The following is a 24619-nucleotide window of genomic DNA, read 5'->3' as shown; positions in this document are numbered from 1 at the left end:
CCGCGACGTCATCTTGTCCATGTTCGTGTGTATTTCTGTTTGTTTAATAACTATAACCATAAGAGCCAGCGACGCTCACAGCCATGAAGGATTGTGGAACATCTTTTAAGGTAGAAAGCCTTAAATCTCTGTCTCAAGTTCGCGTTGTGAGGTACAAAAAATCGGAGCACTCGTGCCACTGCTCGCGCGTTCGTCGTCGTCTTCTTCTCCCACATCGCTGCCACATCGGTGCCACAAATCATGCCAAAAAAAAGCCACAGTTATCCAATATAGAGTTAATTAGGACACTCGAACCCACTACCTTTAGTGGGAAAAAACAAGTAATAATAAGTAACGGCACATTCGAACGAGAATGTCAAGTAATTTAATGGATGTCTCATGAGCGCGCAGGCTTTCCCTTCACCCTCTGTAGCGTATGCTGAAGTGACTGTCATTTTTTTTTTACCCGCAGCTGTGCAGCAGTGTGGAGCGCCCTTGCTCTTTTTCTGAGCTTAGATTTTTTTATGAGACTTTCGCTAACAGTTGGACACGAGGTTCGCGATAAATACGCTGAGTCTAGGTTAACGTCAAAGTGTTCTCATGTTTTAATGCGTTAGCATATTTAGGGTAGTTCACGCACTATCCGGGGACCAAGTATATGCCTATGTATGTTTGCATTTAGGCATCTTCCCGCCTATTTGGGTCAGTGAGTGGTTTGTGGTTGAGTGGGCAGCGCATTGAGCTGCTGTGCTGAGGGAACTGGGTTCAAAGCCAACCGTCGGAACAACTTGGCTCACTGAGTATGCGGCAATGTGTATTTTTGAACATGTATATGCATATGTGTCGCTCTTCAATGAACCTCTTTCATGCACAATGGGTCAGAGTAGGTGTGGGATTGTGTGGGTACCGCTGTCGAAGGAAATTTTTGACGACGAGTAGGAGCAATGGCTATGTGGAGCTCGTTCTGTGCTAGTCTTCAATGAACCTCTTTGATGGCAACTTGGGTTACTGGGTGTGTGTCACTCTTCAATAAGCACATTTGACACCTATTTGGTTAACTAGGTATCTGCCGCCGGGAATCTGCCGCTCTACAGTGACGATAAAGATCCCGTAAATTTATCTTATGCTGAGCAGAATCCAGACCACGTCACAAGGGTTCGTCAAGGTATGTACGAAATCTTTATTTCGTCCGCGTTAGGTGGGATGATTAGACATGGATTTTCCAGGCAGGCGAGATGGCCGTCAAGCAATGTTAGATGGCGACCCCTTCACCTCGTGCTGCGGCTTGGAGTTGGTTGTTCAAGCTAGACTTGAGCAGCATCGCGACCCATGCTTCAGGTGAGTAAGAGGCCATGAGTTCGTGAAGGACAGCAACCCCAAGCTTTAGCGAGCTGCACCACGAATGCGGTGCAGGTACGTGCCGGTCTTCAATGAACATCGCGTCAACTTTTGTCACCGAATATATGCCATGGGGTTTGCGGCGAGGTGAAGGAACCACTAGCAGCATTCGCAGGCAGCGGCGCGCCATGGTTCTCCTCTCGGAGGCCACGTGGGAGCTTCGCGTCAGCGCGACTAGACGGCGCAGTGTGTTCAGAATAAAGCGAGATCTAAGAAGGAAGAAGAAGCATGTGCTTGCTGCGGTAAAGCTAGGGAAATTATGGAGCATGTTTTATTAGAATGTGAAGACGTCTACCCAGCAGTCGATTTAGGCACCACTGGCCTCCTTGAAGCCCTTGGGTTCAGCGAGAGCAGTGAAAAAGTAAACATGTCCGCAATAGGGATTAGTAAGAGGAGATTTGAGGATTGGTGGAATAAAAGTAGCGAAACGACAAAAACGGAGACGTACTAAAGCACAGTTCGCAATAGGGGATCAGAAAATTTGGTTGCTGGAGTTCACGATGTTCTTTTTCTTCTTTTTTTTTTGTTTAACCTAGGTAGGACATTAGGCAGTGTAATACTAAGAGCTTGGTGGCGCAACCTACCGCCCCGTTCCAAAGGGGACGCTCATAACATCCATCCATCCGAAGCGTGAGACAGAAGCCGAGTTGCCGCACGGCGCGTTTCTAAGTGTTCGCGTGCACCAGCATGCACTATATTTTGGTTGACACGCATAGGTTACGCGGAGGCTGTGCTATATGGAGCCGAGTGTTATTAGGAAGGCTCAAAGCCGGAGTCCCGCTGCAGTACATGCCTCATACAAAACTTATTTCGACGGTTGCAGCACGTTGTGTCGCTTTATTGATTCAATACTAACCGCATTACCGTCGAAAGTCATCTTGAGATGGGTGCTGTCGAAATTTTGGCATGGGAATTGTTCAACTGGCATTGAACATTCGTCGAAATCTGTGAAGTATCTCACGGATTCTCTAAATATAGTATAGAAATAGGAGGAGGAGCAGCGTCAGTAAATTCAAGCAGACCTAGCCTTGAAAAAAGTTACCGGCAATTCCTCCATCCGAGCGCCACTTGTCTAGTGCGGTAGGGTCTGAATTTCGAAGCCCGTCACAACACATCCAGGGAAAGCTGACTAACGACGACTACAACCGGAATGAAACATGCTGCGCGCCATCCATCCAAATTAGCCGCGTTATCACGCCCACACACTTAACCATTCAAACTCCGGCTGTGGCATACCATGGAGTAATTTTTGAAGGAGCCGCTACTCCTCCCTCTTAAATATTCAATGTGCTCGCGTCTTAAATGTGCATTATCCTCCTTCCTAAAATATCCAATGCTGAGCCTTCGTGGCTGAACTTTAAAAAAAATATGTGATCGTTCATTGGCGCTAGATAACCGACGAAAACACTCCTACAAGTAAACTGGGAAACGTTGCGGTAGCGGTGATTGCCGTATGCTTGCGGGAGTAATGCAGCTCTAGCCTTCGTGCATCATTTATGACAGATTATGAGCTTAGTGAAAGCTTAGCGCAGTTTCCTGTGATAAGGCATAACGACGCTCGCTGCATGCTGCTACATTAAGATTCACGGCGTAGTTACTCTGAGAAACACTGGTCTGAAAATACGGCGACACTTTTAATGAGATGGGTACCAAAGCAATTTACTGTGACATACAATGTTAGGAGCCGTGAATTCTTCCCGCGAGGCCTTTCATGTGAAATGGTCTGCGTGCGTTAAGGGCAATAATAAAAGAGTGGACGTATCGAGTGCTTGTACAGGTATGTGGTGCTATTTAGGAAAGCATTTCACCAAAGTTCAGGTGGGCTCCAGCGACTTCGTCCAGTCCCCTCAAATGTAATACTTTCTTACCATCCTCCACGCTCACTGGCCCCTTCTGTCAAGGACATGACAACCTGCCGTAAATGAACATACGTAAAAACCTGCAATAGAGCTGACATCGAATATAAACAATGCATTAGGCCAGATATACATCGATGCCCAAAATACAAAGCATGGAACTTTTGCTCAGCTTCAAAAAGATCAAGGTTAGTGCATCAACCCGTGCATCAAGCCGCATAATGCATAAATATGCGGTCTTAAGAGCCAAGTCTAGTACAAAAGTTATCAGAAAAAAAGCACTTGCGCAAATGTTGCCGTACAGCGAAGTCGAAGTCCAGCACTTAATATTTTTATAAGGCTAACATGATATTGTAGTAAACAATGCGCCGTTTGTGTCTATCAAAGCGTTTTACTGATTGAAGTTGTGCTTTGATCACCACCGTTAAAACTATTGTCCCGTGTGCTTAGATTTAGGCGCACGTTAAACAACCCCAGGTGGTCCAAATGTCCGGAGTGCCCCACTACGGCGTGCCTCATAATGAAATTGTGGTTTTGGCATGTAAAACTCCAGAATTTATCCGATTAATTGATAACTAATTAATAATTTTCAAAATGTTGTTACGCACTTGAACTGGCAATGTAGTTACAAATTGCGAGAGGTAACAAAAAATTCATCTTAATGGCTTCTATATACTGCAAGAAACCTGCATTATTTAGTTATTTTCTGCTCGAGGAGCAAAAACTAAACTTGTAACTGGAAAACTCCCATCTTTTCACTACTGCGTTCCTGTTCACAGCTCAGTTTTATGTGCGCTCTCCGTGGGGACATGGACTTTAACTTGCGGGTCTCAAGTTGAGACGCACAGAGAAGCTTTTGATCGGGGAAAGCTATACCCGTAACAGACGTTTGATGGAAGAGCGAGCGAGAGACAATAGGGGAGAAAAGATGGAGGTTAGCCAGTGTAAGTACCGGGTGGCTGCCCTGTTCTGGGGAAAAGGAATGAGAGGTGAAAGAATGAAAAAATTACACAAAATTCACGCAGTAACGCGATGCTACGTGCTACAACATTCAAAGATGGTTGCACAATTCACATAGCCTTAAGAACTTGAGCAGAGCCCTTAAGGCATTGACTGCTGAAGCGCGTCTGGACCAGTGTTCTAGAACTTTTTCTTTTGTGAAGGGGCGATTGTCCAGTTCTTCGATCGCGGTCACGAGCACTTTTCTTGACACGTTGTAACGGGGACAGTCACAGAGGAGGTGCACGATCGTCTCCTCGCATCCGCAGGTGTCGCAAGGCTGTCGGCCATTCCAGTGCGGAAGGAATAGGCATTGGTGAATGCAACGCCGAGTCTCAGGCGGCACAGAAGTGTTCTTTCCGCTCGTAGTAACCCTGGTGGAAGTAGTAGTTGCTCACATGGATCCAATCTGTTGATACGTACGTTCGTGAATTCACTGGTATTTCACAAAGTCTGCGTAAGTTCGCGTGCGAGGGAGCGAAGACTTCTGGCTACATCTCTTCTTGACAGTGGTATTGGTATAATATGGGCACCATCATGGGCCGATCGGGCCGCGTCATCCGCACTGTGATGTTCCGAAATTGCACAGTGACCCGGTATCCACTGGTAGATGATGTTGTGCCCCTTGTCGATTGCGGTATGGTGGAATAGTCGGATGTCTGAGACTAATTGCACGTTAGGTCAGTGGTTGAAAGGGGACAACAGACACTGGAGAGCTGGCTTCGATTCACAAAATATGGACCACGACTGCGATGATTTGTGACCAATAAACTCCAGAGCAGCATGGATAGCTGGGAGTTCTGCAGCCATCAATGATGTAATGTGAGATGTCCTGAATTCGGGGGTGATAGATATTGCAGGAATTACTACTGCGCCAGCTGAACTTTTGGATGAGACAGGACCGTCCATGTGAACGTAGATGCGTTATCTGTGCTTCCCATGTAGGAATGAAAGCACGGTTTGTTTGGGGGCGAAAGATGACATCTCCGCTTTCTATTCGATACTGGGAATGACAAGAAGGGCATGGAGTGGATGCAGGCACCACAGCCGTAGATATGGTCCCGCTGCAGGCGTGAAGTGTCACGTAAAGTTCCACGGTTGGCGTCAATAATCTTACCAAACGCTGAGCGAGGTCGAAAGACAGGAAAGGAGGCGAAGTGATGCGATGGAAGTCGGGCGAACTGCCTCCTTAAAGCGTCGACTTGAAGAGAAGAGAGAGAAATCATGTGTAGAAAGGCAGGGAGGTTAACCAGAGGTAGTTCCGCTTGGCTACCCTGCACGGAGGAAGGGTTAAGGGGGATAAAAAGAGAAAGAGATTGGAAGGGGGAGATAGAGAAAGAAGAGAGACGAGCAGAAACAAACCGCGTACGCTATGGAGCGGTAGGGGTCGGCGCTCTTAACGTCTACCGTGAAGCCCCGTAGACCGCAGGAACCTTACTAACGCTAGTAAGGCCTCCTGCGAGGTTGTTCTTTGGGAGCACTGACCTAAAGCTTTTAGTTCATACAGTGAACAATTGTCCAATTGGTCCAGCACTTTGCACATCACTTCTCTCTGGTCAATATATGTTTGGTAGACACAGATAATATGCGCGAGCTTCTCATCGCTGCTGCATGTGTCGCACGTGGGGCTGTCGGTCATTCCAATAAGGCAAGCATATGAGTTTGTAAACGCAACAAGTACCCAGAGGCGGTACAGCATGGGCTGTTCATGCCGTGTTAACCCAGGCGGTAGGTGTATCTGTATATCCGGACACAACGAACGCAAACGACACATGGTGAAAACGGTCGAATCCCACAGGGGCAAATTACATTCATAGGACATCAATCGCAGCCCAGCCGCAGCGTCTGTTCGCAAAATTGGAACCAAGCCCACTTGACCATTTTCATGGGCAGGTCAGGCCGCTTAGTCTGAGTGGTCATTCCCGCTGATGCTGCAATGTCCTGGAAGCCATTGAAATATGTTGTGTCCCTTATCATAGTTGCGATGATATATCTGTCAAATTTCTGAGGTCAGTTGTTGAATATACGCAATAATGGGGAGGGGGGACATGCGCGATGGCTATTGTTGCTACCGTGGATGCACACCCGGGAAGGCCAATACATATTCGCAGAGTTTGAGCTTGCACAGAATGGAGGGTACGGAGGTTGGTCTTACCAGTCCCGCCTAGTACAGGTAAGCTATAGCATAGGAGACTCAGGAACAGTGCGTTATTGAGTTGAAGCACCGCACTCACAAACGCACCCCATAACTTTCCTGCAAGAAATCTGAACAGATGGGTTATCATGACTAGTTACCTTTTTAGGTAGGTGACATGAGGACTCCAGGAAAGGTCTCGATCTATTAAAAATCTTCGCTCTTCTTCTCTTCTCTTAGGTAATAGGCTGTACACTAATTCTGACAACATACGGTCTCATTACTTTGTGCGTGAAAGCAACCATGGAGCACTTCTCAGAGTATACCTCCAGACCTCGTGCTCGAAGATAACCTGATGTTAGTGTGGCCGCTTTTTGTAGTAGGGCGCGCACCTGGGGACGCGTAACTCCTGATGACCAAATGCATCTATCTTCTGCATAGATCGGCACATGGACAGATAGAGGAAGGGTATGAACCAAGTCGAAAAGCACGACGTTAAATAGAGTGGGGTTCAAGATTCCGCCTTGTGGTACGCCACAGTAGCTGTTGTGTTGTGATGGCGCAACTTCCTCTGTTTGCACAAAGAATGACCTGTCCTTCAAGTAGGCGAATATTTATCGAAAAACAAGGCCATCCAGGCCGACATTGCCCAAGGCATCCAGGATGGCTCGATGGATTGCGCTGTCACAAGGACCTTTAACGTCCCAGAACCGAGCCGCTGTCACTCTCCTTGGGTTTTTTTTCGTGCTGAGCAGACGAGACAACGTCTATGACGTTTTTTTTTATGGAAGGGCGTCCGCGTCAGAAACCTGCCATAGCGTCAGGGCATATCTTGCATTGTTCTAGGTACCACTCCAGACGTGTCAGCAACCCCCCTTCCCCATCCTTTCCATCACTTTTCCTATACAACTGGCCAGAGCAATGGGACGATAAAACGCCACGTTTAGGGGTGATTTGCATGGTTTGAGCAAAGACACAATGCGGCTGAAGTTCCATGTAGCAGGAACCTCTTCACGCCATGAATTGTTGTACACGACTAGAAGAGCATGCAGGGCCGTTTGACCGTGGTTGTCCAAAGTTGCGTATGTCCCCCCGCCTTATCCAGGTGATGAGGAACGTCTTCCCGCTTCCAACGCGCTTTGCAACTCCTCGATGAAAAACAGATTGTCCATACGAGAATCCCGCGAGTTTGGAACGCCATGGGCATCATGCACTGGTAACGAGGATGGTTGACCACCAACCTTCAAACAGACGTTCTCCGCTACATCGATCTCTTGGCGACCTTGGTGGAGAGCAAGATATTTGAAGGGGTGGCGTTGTTTCGGTCATGTTCGAAGACCGCGCACCATTCTCCATATATGTGACAGGGGTTTATGTGGATCAAGGAAGTCAGAAGAAGTCTTCCAGTTTACAGACCGCAGGTAGTTGATCCGACGCTGGATCTTCTTCTGTATGCGTCTGGTCTTCCTTCAGTCGTAGATGGACATGGTGTGCCTGTGCCTTCGTTCCTCGCGATGGCGAACCGCTCGAAGCAGCTACAATTCTGCTTGAATTCAGAAAGTTTAAGAATAGGCCTAGAACTACCGTGGTTTTTTGAGCAACGTCGTTAATTAGTTCCTCAATGTTGCCACGTAGACAATGCTGAATCTTTTGGCACTTCTTCTCCATGACCAATGTGTATTTAGGCCAGCCCATACGTTGAAGAACTGTGGTAGAGTGTGACTGGCGTGCGCCGTCGGTCTTAACATATGTTGGAATGTGGTCACTACGATGCGTTTCGTCGTCCGGAAACCATTTCACACTAGCACTGAGGCACCTTGAAAGAAATGTTAAGCCCAGGCAGCTGTTGTGTGTCAATCACCGCAAAAAAGTGGGACTGCCATCATTTCGGCACCAGAGTTCATAGCCCGACACGTAGGATAGCACACGACTTCCTCGACATTCCATCTTTGAGCTTCCTCATAGCGGATGATGTGCATTGAAATCACCGGCAATAGTCTATGGGCCAGGTGTCGCTGTTAAAATTTCACTTAGTCTTGCGTTGCCAAATCGACTCGAAAGTGACATGTAGGCACCTACGAGCGTGAATGTGACGTTCTCGCTTTTTATAGTCAAACATACGTACAGATTGTCGTCATCAGGTGCCACTGGGTGGAACGCATAAGTGAAATGACATCTGACGTAAACGATGACTTTGCTGTAGTCGCTACAGGTGGCAGACATGAAATCTTCATATCCTGATAAGCACACGGCGCTCTCAATGTTTGGCTCACAAATGACGACGATTAGAAATGTGCTCTTAAAAACAAAGGGACGAAAGTCCGAAATGCAGGAAAGGCTGGTGCAAAACAAAAAGCAGGTACAGCACAAGCATACTCGCTGTAGCGTAGGGCTGAAAGTAAACTTTGATGATCTCAGTTTCCTTGTATAACTTCCACAAATCCAGGAGACGTGTTGCAATCAGCCGCCACAGAAGTGCAGGTGATGCTGATACAAATTTAATTTACGGTCTTGTGCTTAGCAGCAAAGTGCATAGCTGCTGAGATGCATGATGGATACCAAAGACTTTTTGAAGCTAAAGAGTTCCAAAGACAGCCAATAACTTTTCCCCATTTCCTACCTATTATTTAAAAAAGTATGAAATAATTTTGCTCATATGCTTGCCGTTTGAATACACTTTTCACATTATACTCTGCTCATTGATGAGCAAAGAATAAATAATGGCTAAATTTTTAAAGTTTCACATATTAAGTTCTCGTTAAGCTCTTACCCTAACGCTATAAAAAAGTACAAGTAGTACATTACCACTCCGGCGATACCTGAGCAGTGCGCTGTAAGCTTTCTCACTTTCTAGCTACCACTAACGACGTCCTCTTATATTTTAGCTAAGACACATTTACAACTTTACACACTGTCTGCACAACCTTTTGTAGAACTGCTGTACCTTCCTTTTGGCAGGATGCTTGGTTCTTCCATAGCAAACGGTTGAATATCGAGCATCTTCACTTGAAATTGCCTCGCCAGAGAATGGATATACCTGAATAAGCTCTCGTGTAAACCTTGAAGAGCTGACTGCATCAAAAAGAACTAGCTATATCATGCTCATTTCATGCAGAAACTTCTCAGTCGCCCTAAAGGTGCTTTCTGAAAAGCTGCGCGCTTTCGGTTACTGCTTATAGGGGGCTATGTGTTGAGCCGGCAAGGTTCTTGTTATAAAAGTGCTTTTCGCAAAGCGCAAAGCGCTCGATCAAGCCTTTTCTATTTCCACTCGAACAGATGAAAGAAACCAAATGTCTTCGTGCAAGAGAAAGATGTTCAAGGATCGATTGCCACAAACGGCAAACTTTCGGCGCTAGCACTGAATCCGAAATCGAGTCCCCAGCAGAGTTGTGAAAAGGTTACAACATTGAAAAAAAAGAGCTCCCATTCAGGACGCCTCGTCCCAATATACATATTTCACGCCGGCATCACTAAAGAAAAGAACGAAACGCGAACAGAAATGTTCCACCAAAGAGTCGAGAGCAGAGCCACGGGAAATGCAAGTCGTTAACGTGAAGGAAAACCACGGCAACGAAAGTAAAGCATGCACACAGCTTGCCAGTAACACGGCTCAAAAGTTCCTGCTTTATTTTGTGTTCTAACCTTTTCTTTCTCCGCTCAGCGCGCCCCACTTATTTGAATAGAAAGCTGCCCCTTTTCGCCGCGGCCAAGTAAGTTGGGGTAGCAGAACGTCTTTGTACTTCGCCTTGCCACTCGACCTATTGAAAAGATGCGAAGTCAGAACGGACTGCTCTCCTCTTCTTCGGTTGACACTTCGTTTCGACGGGGAGCACGCAGTGCTAAAGGCGACGCTTTTTTTTCTTTCTCCTTGTAACACACCAGCTATTCAAGTGAATAACCGCCGCGGTGGCACAGCTTCGGCAGCGTTCAGCAGCTGAAGACGAGCTCGCGGGTTGATTTTGCGGCCATGGTGACTGCATTTTTTTGTATCTTGTAGTGTAAACGGAGCGATAAACGAAGACTCGAACGCATTCAACACAGTGTCCGTGTTGTGTGTGTCTTAGTTCTCGTTTTTTCTCGCTGCTTCCATCTGCAAGGTGGAATACCCTGTAACACAGTGAGGTACTCGTTTGCCTTCCTATTGAATGTTACTGCAAAAAGCTTTGTGTACCATGCTCTAGGTGCACACTACACGTGTTAGGCGCGAATAATATGAAAATAAGTGTATTACTGGCAGCATTGAGCTCACACACTGAATTAGCGTGTCAGCGTGTTTTTTTTTAAATTTAATTTCTATATTCACTGCGCGATAATAGCATTTATTTTCTTCTCCGCACTGCTTATGGTTAGTTGTAACCCTGGCCTCCCCATTTACAGCAATGGCGCCAACATAGGTCGCAGGCACGCTACCGGTAGTGGCTGCGAGTCTCAGTCTGCTTCCCGCCACGTACCAAGCCGAGTTTTTATCTCCGCCCTCTCTCTCTTTTTTTTTTTTACAGCTCCAACACACACCAGGAGGAGTGAACTTTCTGTGCTAACGACGTCCATGACTTAGATTATGACCGCTATTGCTGCCCAGGAATCACGTGACACCAAACGGTCGAGCTTTCAGGCCGAAACTACACGAACCATGCATGCCATGAGTCTGACACGCAAGACTTTCCAACCACCGAGCTTTCACAGGTCAGAAGATAACTTAAGGGAACTGGAGGAGCAGAAACGGCACAATCTGCCACTCAAAAAAGCTTAGAGCAAAGTGACGCGCTGCGTCGAATACTGGGAGTTCTTGCTTAAGCAGCACAGAATGAACATAAGTACAACTTCAAGTGCTTGCGATAACCAAGAACTTTAGGCGTAGAAGAAAAGCTTACAGGTACGGGTTGAGCGCGGATAAATTACGTAAGTGAGAGGCAATGCCTGAAGCATGTTTTCTTCGCACTTGTGACTCAGAAGCCAAGGTGTAACGCAAGTAAATTCTACCCGCTGCTTTCTTTTTACCAGCTCGAAACATTGATAAAAATAAAGTTAGTATTCATGAAGAAAGCTAAGGTACTAAAATAAAGTGTTCATGAAGAACAAAGGCAAATATTCTGGCATACGAAACCCGCCGTGGTTGCTCAGTGGCTATGGTGTTGGGCTGCTGAGCACGAGGTCGCGGGATCGAACCCCGGCCACGGCAACCGCATTTCGATGGGGGCGAAAACACCCGTGTACTTAGATTTAGGTGCACGTTAAAGATCCCCAGGTGCTCTAAATTTCCGGAGTCCTCCACTACAGCGTGCCTCATAATCAGAAAGTGGTTTTGGCACATAAAAACCCCATAATTTTTTTTGGCATACGTAGCCCAACCAATCCCATATTCATGTTTTCGATCCGCTGGGATTTATTGTATTATTTCTCAACATGTTGATTTGGGAAACTAAACGCAATGATTAAGTTTCCCATGGCCAATTGTTCAATTTACATACATGAATGCGATGTTTTGGGAGCATGTTATGTATGTACTTGATGAGCTGGAGACACCTACCGGACTGTTGAGAATACAGATAACGCTGGCACCATAGTTCATGATGCCACACCTTCACCTCGTGATCTTTTCCCATCTAATACTGCTTGCTAACTTTGACGGTCTAACCAATTTGCTGTGAGGACGGCTAATGATGCTAAGGTCACCATTAAAAATATGAGCCATACTTAAGATACCCCTGTCTGACTCACAGCAGCTTCTTGAGCAAATCTCGTTTCCATGGTACTTAGAACTTCATGCTGGGTTTCAATAAACTGTGCAGCTTGGATGGAGCAACCTGGACATTACAATTTTTATGAGCTTCTATTCTTGGGCCGCTTGGGCCTGAGGAAGCGTTTAGCAGCTTCCTTAGGCAGCTTGCACTTTTAGGCGCTCCAATTGGAAGTTGGCAGCACGTTAGCTGTACTTTTGGTGTCAGCTTCATTGCCAAGATCTTCTTGCAACCCGAAACGCTTGCATAATACACGAATAAATTAGGCTGCATCTGGAACCACAATTATTCTGGGTACGGAATTATACCTAACTCACCACTTGTGTAAATAATACATAGAGTGTCATCTCCAGAAGGGTGAAAAAGCATTGCACGGTCTGTGTATACTTGTTTCTTGTTTAATGTTTTTTTGTGTGTGTGATGTAATCAAAAATAATATTCGAGATAAGGTGCCATGCCTAAATCCGTAAAAGCGGTCGGGAGCCGTGGAACAGTTTGTTTAGAGAGGCAGCTATGCTCAAATTAATCGCGACTCTAAATGAACCTGCATAGAATCCAATCTGAAGGCAGGATAACAAAATGTAGGAGTTGTCTCTGAATAATAATGTGAACTTATATGCGCGTGCGCGGACAATTTCAAACGGAATTTGTGAGGATCTCATGTTCAACAATGTCATATAATTACATCATCATAGATGCGAAGCATTTCTAAATACGAGATTATACATACAATTCTAGCCATGTCCATAATTTTACATGTTTGTTCGTGTTCATGGCCTATCATTTGTGACACCGAGGACTTGTGGAGAGGAGTTCTTATGTGTTCATGCTCTTTGACTGTATTTAGCGTTCCTCGGCGCATTTGCTTATTTCATTTTCTTTGCCACGAAACGAGGATTATACCATATCCATATAAATGCGCAAACACCTTTAAAGAGGGCACGACACCATTTCGGACATCGAATGCTCACCCGTACTCCCGTTTTAGTTTGATTACCTGAATTGTTCCTGATTACATAGGTTGATTACTTTCTGAAAACTAGCTACTCCTGTCTTTCTGTGGTGTCGTGCTCCAGTGAGCAGCTGCTCTTACTGAAGCGATGCAAAAACTTTCCTTTATGCATATGTCGGCTGTGCCTACTTCTATCAAGTGATATTGAATCTAACTGCGGGCCGAATGTGCTGGATAACGTGCTCGCAACTTTGCAACGTAGTGAATGCCGACAGGACGAGTTTAGCAATGACTTGCGTGCACTAAAGAATCAGCAGAATTGATGTCGAGTAAAAGCAGTTGTCTTGTAGCCGTCGTGCCTCAGAAGTCTGTTTTGCGTCAGGGAAAAGTTCCGTCACTAATACATCGTCTGAATTGTTGAACATAGCTAACGGCATTTCCACACAGCTAAAGACAATGGTATTGCGCTTCTTTGGAATCCCTGACGACAAAAACGAATTATGGTCAACATCAGAATCAAAAGTCATTGACATATCAACCACCAGTATGGCATCACTATCAATCCAGCTCAACTAGACCGCACGCATCCCATTGGCCAGTACAGCATTGAGAAGAATAGGCCAGTCGTCGTCAAGTTCGCATTTTTTAAGGACGAGGAGCTTGTAATATGTAAAGGTGACAAGTTCAGAAACAAATTTTGCTGTTCGTGAGCATCTTTCTTTGCGAACCCGTATCACTCGACGCAAACTCATTGGCTTCGCGTAAACCAAAAATGCGCAACTTAACTCGCATAAACTAAGAATTGATAACAATGTCTACACATACGACGCAGCATCCGCCCCTGTAGTTCCACTACCCCAAAAGCAGAGACCTAGCCTGAGAACACGTGCATCTAAGAAAAAAACCCAATTCACCATATGCGCCTAACCTGCCCTCACACCTATCCATATCATTGACTAACATTTGTAGCACTTTCCCTAAATACAATGAAATTTCGTTATTTTGAGATGGTTGAGAATGCGACGTATTGGCACTTACAGAAACTTGGCTCAGCTCTGAAATCACGGATGGCGAAGTTGTATGCCATTCTGGCTACTATATTACATATCGCATAGATAGGGACTACAGAAGAGGACGTGAGGTATTACTGGTCATTAAAAAAACAAAAAGAACATATCACGTCATTTCTTGAGCTGATGCCTTCGAGTCTCGAAATTCTGTAGGTTTTAACGTCATTGCCTCAACAGAATTTAATTTAGAATGTATGCTACAGGCCACTCCATAGGTCCTCAAGCTTTATTTGCGAATTACGCAAGGTCATTAGCTCTTTTCGATGCAATTATAACAGAGCCGTCATTTTTCTTCTTAGTACCTTTAACTTTCCAGACATTGAGCGGCAAAAATTCCGAGGCCAATCACGTGCATCTTGTGAGTTCGTTTACTAACACTTGATTTCTGATTTCTGCAATTGCCAGCCCAACCAACTGGTATCAGTAACCCATTGGACCTTGTTTCTAACATCTGCACCCGAAAGGGTGAAGACTGTCACGTTTGTGGATGGGTTCCCGTGGCCACCAGTAACTACAACTCACAGTTCGTACGCCTTCATGCTCACGTCACGTGAAGACAAAACAAGTACTTGATTACAAACGAGCAAACTTCAATGCTGTTAACAATTGTTTAGAACGTTTCATGTCGTCATTCATGGCGATTTTTTTAGCGGACAGTTAACGAGAATTGGTGCCGGCACAAAAATAGTTTAATGGAATCAGCAAATACGCATGCCCGAAACGTTTCATCATCATAATCATCAGCCTGGTTACGCCCACTGCAGGGCAAAGGCCTCTCCCATACTTCTCCAACTACCCCGGTCATGTACTAATTGTGGCAACTTCTTAATCTCATCCCCCCACCTAACTTTCTGCCGCCCCCTGCTACGCTTCCTTTCCCTTGGAAACCAGTCCGTAACCCTTAATGACCATCGGTTATCTTCCATTCTCATTACATGTCCTGGACATGCCCTCATTTCTTTTTCTTGATTTCAACTAAGATGTCATTAACTCGCGTTTGTTCCCTCACCCAATCTGCTCGTTTCTTATCCCTTCACGTTGCACCCATCATTCCTCTTTCCATAGCTTGTTGCGTAGTTCTTAATTAAAGTAGAACCCTTTTCGTAAGCCTCCAGGTTTCTGCCCCGTAGGTGAGTACTGGTAAGACGCAGCTATTATACACTTTTCTCTTGAGGGATAATGGCAACCTGCTGTTCATGATCTCAGAATGCCTGCCAAACGAATCCCAACCCATTCTTAATCTTCTGATTATTTCCGTCTCATGATCTGCATCCGCGGTCACTACCCGCCTTAAGTAGATGTATTCCCTTACCACTTCCAGTGCCTCGCTACATACTGTAAATAGCTGTTCTCGTCCGAGACTGTTAAACATTACTTTAGTTCACTGCAGAATAATTTTTAGGCCTACCCTCCTGCTTTGCCTCTCCAGGTCAATGAGCATGCGTTACAATTGGTCCCCTGAGTTACTAAGCAAGGCAATATCATCAGCGAATCTCAAGTTACTAAGGTATCCTCCATTAACTCTTATCCCCAATTGTTCCCAGTCCAGGTCTCTGGATACCTCCTGTAAACACGCTGTAAATAGCATTGGAGAGATCGTATCTCCCTGCCTGACGCCTTTCTTTATTGGGATTTTGTTGCTTTTTTTATGGAGGACTAAGGTGGCTGTGGAGCCACTATAGATATCTTTCAGTATTTTTACATACGGCTCGTCTACACCTTGATTCCGTAATGCCTCCATGACTGCTGAGCTTTCGACAGAATTAAAAGCTTTCTCGTAATCAATGAAAGCTATATATAGGGGTTGGTTATATTCCGCACATTTCTCTATCACCTGATCGATAGTGTGAATATGGTCTATTGTTGAGTAGCCTTTACGGAATCCTGCCTGGTCCTTTGATTGACGGAAGTCTAAGGTGTTCCTGATTCTATTTGCAATTACCTTACCAAGTTGCCTCGAACTCCCATTTCAGACAGGTCACGGAGGATTCCATAGCGCCAGGTTGTGTCGTATGCCTTTTCCATATCTAAAGATACTGATAGAAAAAATTGTTTGTGGACAAAGGCATCTCGGATATTTGTCTCGATGCGGACAAGGTGATCTGTTGTTGATCTACCCTCCATAAAACCGCATTGAAAGGGATCGAGTGTCTTGTTGCTTTCAAGAAAATGGATGAGGTGACGGTTAATCATTTTCTCAAATAATTTGCATAGACAACTTGTCAGAGCTATAGGCCTATAACTGTTGGGTGAAGAAGGGTCCTTGCCCTCTTTGAGAATAGGGATTACGATTGCTTCTTTCAAGGCAGAAAGAATGTAGCCGGCAGAGAACATGGAATTGAAGAGTGACAGTAGTATTTTTTGGGTTTCAGGGTGTAAGTGTCTGATCATCTGATACATTATTATGTCACTTCCTGGAGCGGACTTGTTGCAACAGTTCAGTGAGGCCTGGAACTCAGCCATACTAAATGGACGATTGTATGATTCATTTGATGTGCTTTTCCGACCCAAATGCAGCTGTTCTGCTAGTCGCTGGTATTTTAGGAATGTTCCTGTGTAATGAGATGTACTATAATGTGCTCGAAATGTGCTCCTAGACAATCAGCTTGGTCCTCAATAGTGTCTGCTTGTGTGTTTACTAATGGTAGAGGATGAGTTTCGCGGCCTTTTAAGTTGTTTACCCTGTTCCAGGCTTTTCTTTCGTCTGTATAAGAGTTATTCCGGAAATGTATTTTTGCCAGCTATCTCTTTTGGCACGGCGCCGCGTTCTTCTGCCTCCTGATTTGATTTCCTTAAAGCTGATAAGGTTTTCGATAGTCGTAGAGTCACGGAGCTGACTCCAAGCCTTATTCTGTTTCGTTCGTGCTTCCTTACATTCATCATTCCACCAGGGAACACGTCGTTTATTAGGCGATGCATTTGTTTGCGGGATACATATCGACGCTACGTCGACAATAAATGCGGGTAAATATGACACTGCATCGTCGATACTAAGCGCACGAATATCATCCCAGGTCATATATGTCAGCTCTCCGTATCGCTGCCAGTTCGCTGAGTCATGTTTCCACTGGGGTACATGTGGATAACATTCGTCCCATTTCCTTAATTTTAATACAATTGGGAAATGATCACTCCCGTATGGATTCTTATGTACTTTCCACACCAAGTACGGCGCGACTGTACTTGAAACAATGGATAGATCTATAGATGAAAATGTTTTGTTAGCAACGCTGTAAAATGTTGGCTCCTTCTTATTTAGCAAACATGCCCCTGTATTGAAGAGGAAGTTTTCAATCAGACGTCCTCTGCCATCACACCGAGAGTCCCCCCATAAGGTATGATGAGCATTTAAGTCTCCAACGACAATGTAGGGTTCCGGGAGTTGCGAAATAAAGCTATCAAATTCAGTTTTGGAGAGTTGACAGTTGGGAGGAATGTATAAAGATGCAATTGTCAGCAGCTTACTAAAAAGGATTGCTCTGACTGCAGCTGCCTCTAGTGGCGTATTAAGGGGTAACTGCCGGCAAGCAACACACTTATCTACTATTATTACCATACCGCCCGACGAGGCAAGGGCCTCGTTGCGGTCTTTCCGGAAAATGGCATACTGTCGGAGAAAGTGTGTTTGTGAAGGTTTAAGATGTGTTTCTTGGACACACAGCACCTTTGGAGTGTACCTATGTAAAAGTTCCTTAATGTCGTCTAGGTTGTGGAGTAAACCCATCACATTCCATTGTATTATCTGTGTATCCATAATGTATGTGTTTTGTGCTGTGTGTCTAAGATATATAGATTAGATTATCTCACAGGACCTTTCCAGGCCCCGTGAAACGAGATCTCTCTATCTTCCGGACGCGCTCGAGGGAGCTGCGCCGTTCCTTGGGCGTCTGAGACGCCGGATTTGTGTTCGTATTCATCACCTCGTCTGAGGCGGTGGATAGTGCCTGCGCAGCGGGCGCGTTTGCGGGGGTGGTGGGCTTATCTGCACGCGCAGTGGCCCTGGGTTCAACAGGCCCGAGGGTCTGCTGTTCCTCCTTTGAGGGGGCCCGAACAGCGCTGGCTGTTCCGGCCGGGGGGGGGGGGGGCTGGTGGCGTGACCGCCGTCACACTCCGTGTGACTTGGGCGGCCGCCGAATGATGTAGCGCTGCCCCCCGGCGCATCGCATCGGTGTAAGACGGACTAGATTGGTTCATCGAGAAGCGCTTGCGCGCCTCTTGGAAGGAAAGGTTCAGTTTGATTTTGATTTCGATGATTTGTTTTTCTTTTTTCCAGGATGGGCAAGAACGGGAGTACGCTGGGTGATCCCCGTCACAGTTAGCACAATGGTTGGTGGAAGTGCAAGTGTCAAATGAGTGCTCGTCTGATGCACATTTTGCACAAGTGGTGCGCCCTCGGCAGCTTTGTGAACCGTGCCCGAACCGCTGACACTTGAAGCATCGGCGTGGATTAGGAATGTATGGCCTTACACGGAGTTTGCAGTATCCTGTTTCTATTGAGTCTGGTAAGTTGCTAGTTCCAAAAGTTAAGATTATGTGTTTTGTGGAGATTTCCTTGCCGTCCTGCCTAATCGTTATTCTCTGGACCTTTACTACATTTTGATCTTGCCATCCCTCAAGTAGCTAACTTTCACTAAGATCGAGCAGGTCATCTTCAGAGACGACACCACGGACAGTGTTCAAAGATCTGTGTGCGCCTACTGAAACTGGAATGTCCCCAAAAGCAATTAGTTTTGACAATTTACTGTACTGTGTCTTGTCACGAAGTTCAAGAAGAAGATCGCCGCTTCCCATTTTAGTTACTTTGTAACCTGGGCCGATGGAGTTTGCCGATTATTTTGCCACAACAAAAGGATATATTGTTCGGACTGTATTGCTTTCATGTTAACTGTGAATAGCATGGTATTTTGGGAATGTTTCTTTCTGGCTCATATTGGTGCCAAAAAACACGCACTCGCCAAGAGTAAAATAAAAGTAAAGAACATGCGATTCAGGTCCGGGTATCGTACATCGTCGAGAGCAAAAATTTTAAACGGCACTTGAAACAACACATGAATAACGTGGCCGAGGGCCACACAGCCGCGATCGCCCTGGCGGAACATCACGAACTAACCGGACACATCATTGACTGGGACTCTGCAGCCATCATCGCAAAAGAGAAACACCCATCTGCCCGTTTGCTTTTAGGATCATTTTACATCCAATCAACTAGACACACGACAAACAGGACACGTTGTAATCTTCCTGAGATATACACCCGAACGCTGCGCAACCTCACCCATAAATAGCCGCGCGCCCATGCATGCATCTTCATTGTGACCAAGGGACCCGTACGGGGCCCGAAACGTCTGTTCTTTATTTTTATTTTATTCTTGCCGAGCGCACGTTTTTTGGCACCAGATAACGCTATGCACTTCATATGTGAAGGTCACTGCACGTAGAAAAACGGACGCACAAGAACAACACTGTCAAAACATAGCAGTCAACCAGAATCGTGTTGTCGAAAGGCGGTCGTCGAGCAATGCTGAAGTAGGCTGCGACGCACGTTTGGAAAAGCGTTGCCATAGAAACCACCACTTTGCTTAAACAGGTCGGCCTTGTTATGCTGCATAAAACAGGAATCGGGCGTTGAACACAGTGAGCACGTCCTAAAAATATCTTTACACTGAGTTAAGCATTTCTGCGACGTGAACAAACGAACGTCTGGCCATATTCTGGATGCCCAGGTCCGCTTACTAAAAGTAAATACGTAGTTTCTTTTTCAATTTGTTTTCATCGTTCTGCTCTTGCACGATGGAAATTTTGTGCGTCGAGTGCCAAATGAGTATATATTCGTGTTCGGTGGATATCTCACATAATTGTGCCTTTGAATGCCCTGGCCTCATTGCAAGCTTGCTGAAGTTCGTTGCGTTTGTCCCACTATGAAGGTCAGATTTAAACATTATCATCGTCATTGGTTAGGAACGTTCGTCTCCCACACTTAGCGGCCAGATTTGTACTTTTTGAGTCCGGATTTCCGGATTTAGTTATCATTAGTACACAAGATAAAGATAACTGGCATGAACCAAGATGTTCAAATAAAACACCTATATGTAATTGTTTTTATCACTTTTATGCTGTTTAAATAAAATTAATTGATTCCATATTGATCTATACTTATTTCACGCAATAATCATGCAAGATTCGACGCTAATTCTTTCTAGGTATATGGAAACGTCTCTCTACAATTAGGCGCTTTTTACTTGGGCCATGATGACAATGTTCATAAGGCGTCTTTCAAAGCGTTAGTTTTTCAAAGCTCGCGGATCAGTTCTTAGCTCGCGGATCTCCTGGACCCTCCGCATAGTGGGCAGTCCCCGGATATCGTATAGTGTACATTTCATGTGCCCCTGAGTGCTTGAGCTTGTCTTGCAGGTGTTGTTCAGTACAGGTAGACTGTATCTTAAAAAAACGAGAAAGAGAGCTCAGGGGCACATGAAATGTACACTATACGATATCCGGATCTTGGTTTGCCGAGATGCACGTCAACTGAGGCAACTATTGCGATTGCTCGGGACCATCCAATACAGACTCACATCACGGTGGAAACCCTGAGAACGCATATCAGACATTTGGCACGGGCCCCCTATCACCACCTTGCAACACTGCCTTCAGACAGGCACCAAGCATCATTCTCAAAAACTATTGTCAAGTACAACGACAAACTTCCCTCGGGCTTCACCGCTGCATCTAAACCATCGATGCACCCTTGGTGCCTTGTCAGCCCCACAGTCCATCTCAACGTGCCAGGAATCGGGAAAAAGTCTGAGCTGTCGTCGCCTGTGCTGAAACAACTGTCTCTGCTTCTTCTGCACGAGCGGTACGCAGACCGTGCACATATTTATACTGACGGTTCCACAAACATCCAGTGTTCGTCCGGTGCTGTAGTCGTCCCAGAAAGAGGTATTACCATCAGCTTTAGGACTGACCACCCAACGACATCTACATCTGCGGAACTAGCTGCTCTTCGAGCTGCACTTTGTTTTGTCAATCGGGAACCACCTCGACAATGGTCAATTTTCAGCGACTCAAAGGCAGCCCTACAATCTGTACTATCAGCTCTGCGTCGCGGGCCATTCGAACAGCTCGTATTCGATATTAGATGCCTACTCCATACATCACATGAGAAAGGACATCACGTGACGTTTCAGTGGCTGCCAAGTCACTGCGGCGTCATCGGAAATGAAGACGCCGATAAAGCCGCTCGGACAGCTCTTGAAGACACACAGGAAGAGGCCATACCACTTTCACGGTCCGACGCAGCCAGCAGACGTTAAGTGCTTGCATGGGAGATCACGCTCTCTCTATGGTGCACACCAAGCAGCCAGACCAACCGCAGCAATCATCAACACGACCTGCCCTCCTTGATGCATCTATGTATGGCAACCGGACTCCGCCGAAGTGAAGCCACCCTGCTTTATCGCTTATGGCTAGGGGTGGCCTTCACGAAATCTTACTCGTTTCGCATTGGAATGGCCGACAACGCTCTCTGCAATGCCTGTCTTTGCGAGGAGACGCTGGAACACATTCTGTGCGACTGTCCTGAATATAATGTTCAGAGACAGTCCATGGCGTCCGTTCTAGCGCACCTTGACAATAGACCATTGTCAGTTGCAACCATTTTCACATATCGCCGACTGAAGTCATCGCAGCTGAAGGCGACGAAGGGACTACTTCGGTTTATGAAGGATACGGGCTTGGACAAGCGGCTGTGACAGTGATGTCACGTACCGCACAAGAGTGACAGACTGTAACCAACGATGTGTGTGCCGTGTTATGTGCCCTCTATCTCTTCTCCCCATCTTTCATCCCTCCCATCCCGCTCCCATGTGTAGGGTAGCAAACCGGTTAGGCAAAACTGGTTAACCTCCCTGCCTTCCTTCTCCACTTTTTCCTTCCTTCCTTCCTTCATGTGCCCCTAAGCATGTGCCAGTGGCTACACCTTCATGCCACTGGGAATGTGCCAGCGTCGTATGACGCAGTCGTCATCTCGCCGTCATTGTCTCGCCGTCATCATTACGCCATCGTCGTTATGCACCCTTTGCCATGTCACCTCACGGCATCGTCATCATACGATTGTCATCGTGCAGTCATCGTCACGCTGTTTTCGTCACGCGATCTGTCGTTATATAGCCGTCGTCACTATATCATCACCATAGCACCTTCGTCGTTCCATCGATGTGACTTATCGCCTTCATCATTCCATCGTAATCATGCTGTCGTCATTCAATCGTGATTGTGACGCCGTTAATTGTCTTGCAAGGTAATTGTTTCGCTGCTGTCTTGCAAAATGTCTAAAGACATTTGTCTGATGTCTTTAGACCTTGCCATGTTCATATACTGCGGTATTTGCAATCACCTCTATATGTGTTGTTCCTTCCAATAAAAATTTACTTGAGAGTTACCGCTCGTCCTATCTGCTTCCAGTCGGTGTCCGTGTCACTTCACGCTACAATCGAAGATCATGTTACCGTACCAACTCGCCCGACTTTCTATCCTTTTCCATTAAGAATCGGCATCTCGTTTTCGTCGTGCCGTCGCCATCAAAACGCCTTCGGTTGCGCCAGGGTGTGCTTAGAACGCCCGCAAGTGCTCGGGCATCGGAGAGGAGCGCTGTAGTTTAAACCAGCACACGATAAAACACCATTTACATGAAGTGTTCGTGAAGAAGCGGAACCTTAAGACTCCTGAACGATATGGCGAGCTTGTCATAGGGAGTGAAAACGCTTAGCTCACACCACAGCTGACGGTAGACATTCACTCTGCCCACTCGTAACCATCTTGTGAGTTTTATCCGATAGGACAGATAAAGTTGTACCAATTATTTTATCGAAAACCACTGCGTTCTGACACCTCATGATGAGGTATTAGAAGCGTTTAAATATTGCTAGGACACCTTGCAATGTCATCTTCAATTCACTTCTTGTCTTCCATTATCTCTTTCGGCCCCGGTGTCCTATAAAAAGGAAGCGAAGAGAAATGGTTCTTAATTCTGACAAAATTGTTAGAAAGCTCAAAGAAGAACCTAAGCTATTCTCGATACATGTTCGCCAGCATAAGCAGCAGTTTCTTCGTCCTTGTCGTCCTCAGAATGCCCTAGCGGTGAATGCAAACTGGTAGAAGGTAAAAAAGAACGAGTGCAGCAGTAGCCACTTCTTTTGATAATAGTTTGGTCAATTCCTACTGTCTCGATAGCGATCGTAATTTTGTCCGTTGTTTCTAACATACTTGGAAGTTTGTGCACATCGTGAACTTTTGCCTCTCATTTGCGCACAGTCCACAGCACGCCACGATCTACTGTTGTAAGTATAGGAAACCAGGGCTCAGTGGTCGACAAGGACACTCCATTAGCTGAATGTGCATTGAGGACGCTCTTGCTTTTTGACAGCTTCCGATATTTTGTTTTATTATTACAAAGGCGATAAATCGACCTGAATTGCTGTACTGAGTGGCGATGGGACTCCTATAGCGAAAAGTCCATGCATCAAGGGCGGAAATATATTTGCTGCACTATGAATATAGTGCGTGTCGGAGGTAGAAGACAATGATGGTGATGAAGTGCAGGATAGACTGCTTGCTTTAGCAGGCATGGGAAACTGTAACTTCTGCACAACGGAACAAGAATCGGTAATTTTTGAAGCATAACTGCGAGTCGGCCTAGCTGGAACATATTCATATTTATACTTTTTATGCGCAAACAAACAGGGACGAAGAATAGGGGCAACACAAGGACGAGCGCTCGTCCTTGTGTTGCCCCTATTGTTCGTCCCTGTTTGTTTGCGCACAAAAAGTATAAATACGGTAATTTTTGACGAAAACAAATATATTGGCTCCACATACAACCCGTATCAGATATTGAGCTAATAAGAACAGATACTACACTTGAACCCGCGTCGGCCATGTCTGCGTTCGCACCGCCATCTCTCTGTGGGCGTTCCAAGCGCTTGCGTGTCTCCTTTCCTTTCCTCTCGCTCTTTCATGGTGATGGTACCGTAAAAACGTCACGCGCGTCTAGTTTCCGTCCTGTCGTCCATGCGAATGTCGTAGTGAATATTTGGGGCGTAATCTCGAGCCCCACATTTTAGGCTATTTCTCTGAGGACAAGTGTCCTCTGGCCAAGACATAGGTGCAGTTGGTGCAGTCCTCAAATGTGAACGCAGGATTTCATCGAATATTTAAAATATGTAGAATGATGAGCGCGCGTTGGATAACGCCTTCGCTATTCACGCTAAATACGAGAGTTGTGTCCCTGGAGGGAATATTTCTCAATGTACCTTTATAACAATGTAGCGAAACTTGCGATTATTATATTTTAGATGCATCCCCAAATAGTGGGCCATAAATTTCTGGACTGGTGTAGTAAAGTTTCTGTTTGCCTCTTGTGCTTCCCATACAAAAGAATAGCAGCAACGCCACTTTAATTTCCGCGCAATAAGGCCCTATTTGCTTCTGCTTCT

At 45.8% G+C, this 24619-nt stretch overlaps 1 non-coding gene across 1 annotated transcript; it reads right to left on the bottom strand.

The window, feature by feature from the left end:
• Nucleotides 1–23873: 23873 nt before the first annotated feature.
• LOC142583808 (U2 spliceosomal RNA) lies at nucleotides 23874–24063 on the bottom strand. The gene has a single exon (XR_012828659.1). It is a non-coding gene; the product is annotated as a U2 spliceosomal RNA (small nuclear RNA).
• Between the last annotated feature and the right edge of the window lie 556 nt (nucleotides 24064–24619).

The sequence above is a fragment of the Dermacentor variabilis genome, chromosome 5 (assembly GCF_050947875.1).
Source record: "Dermacentor variabilis isolate Ectoservices chromosome 5, ASM5094787v1, whole genome shotgun sequence".
Lineage (NCBI taxonomy): Eukaryota > Metazoa > Arthropoda > Arachnida > Ixodida > Ixodidae > Dermacentor > Dermacentor variabilis.
The sequence above is the reverse complement of the archived record's forward strand: the minus strand, read 5'-3'. Positions and strand labels throughout refer to the sequence as shown.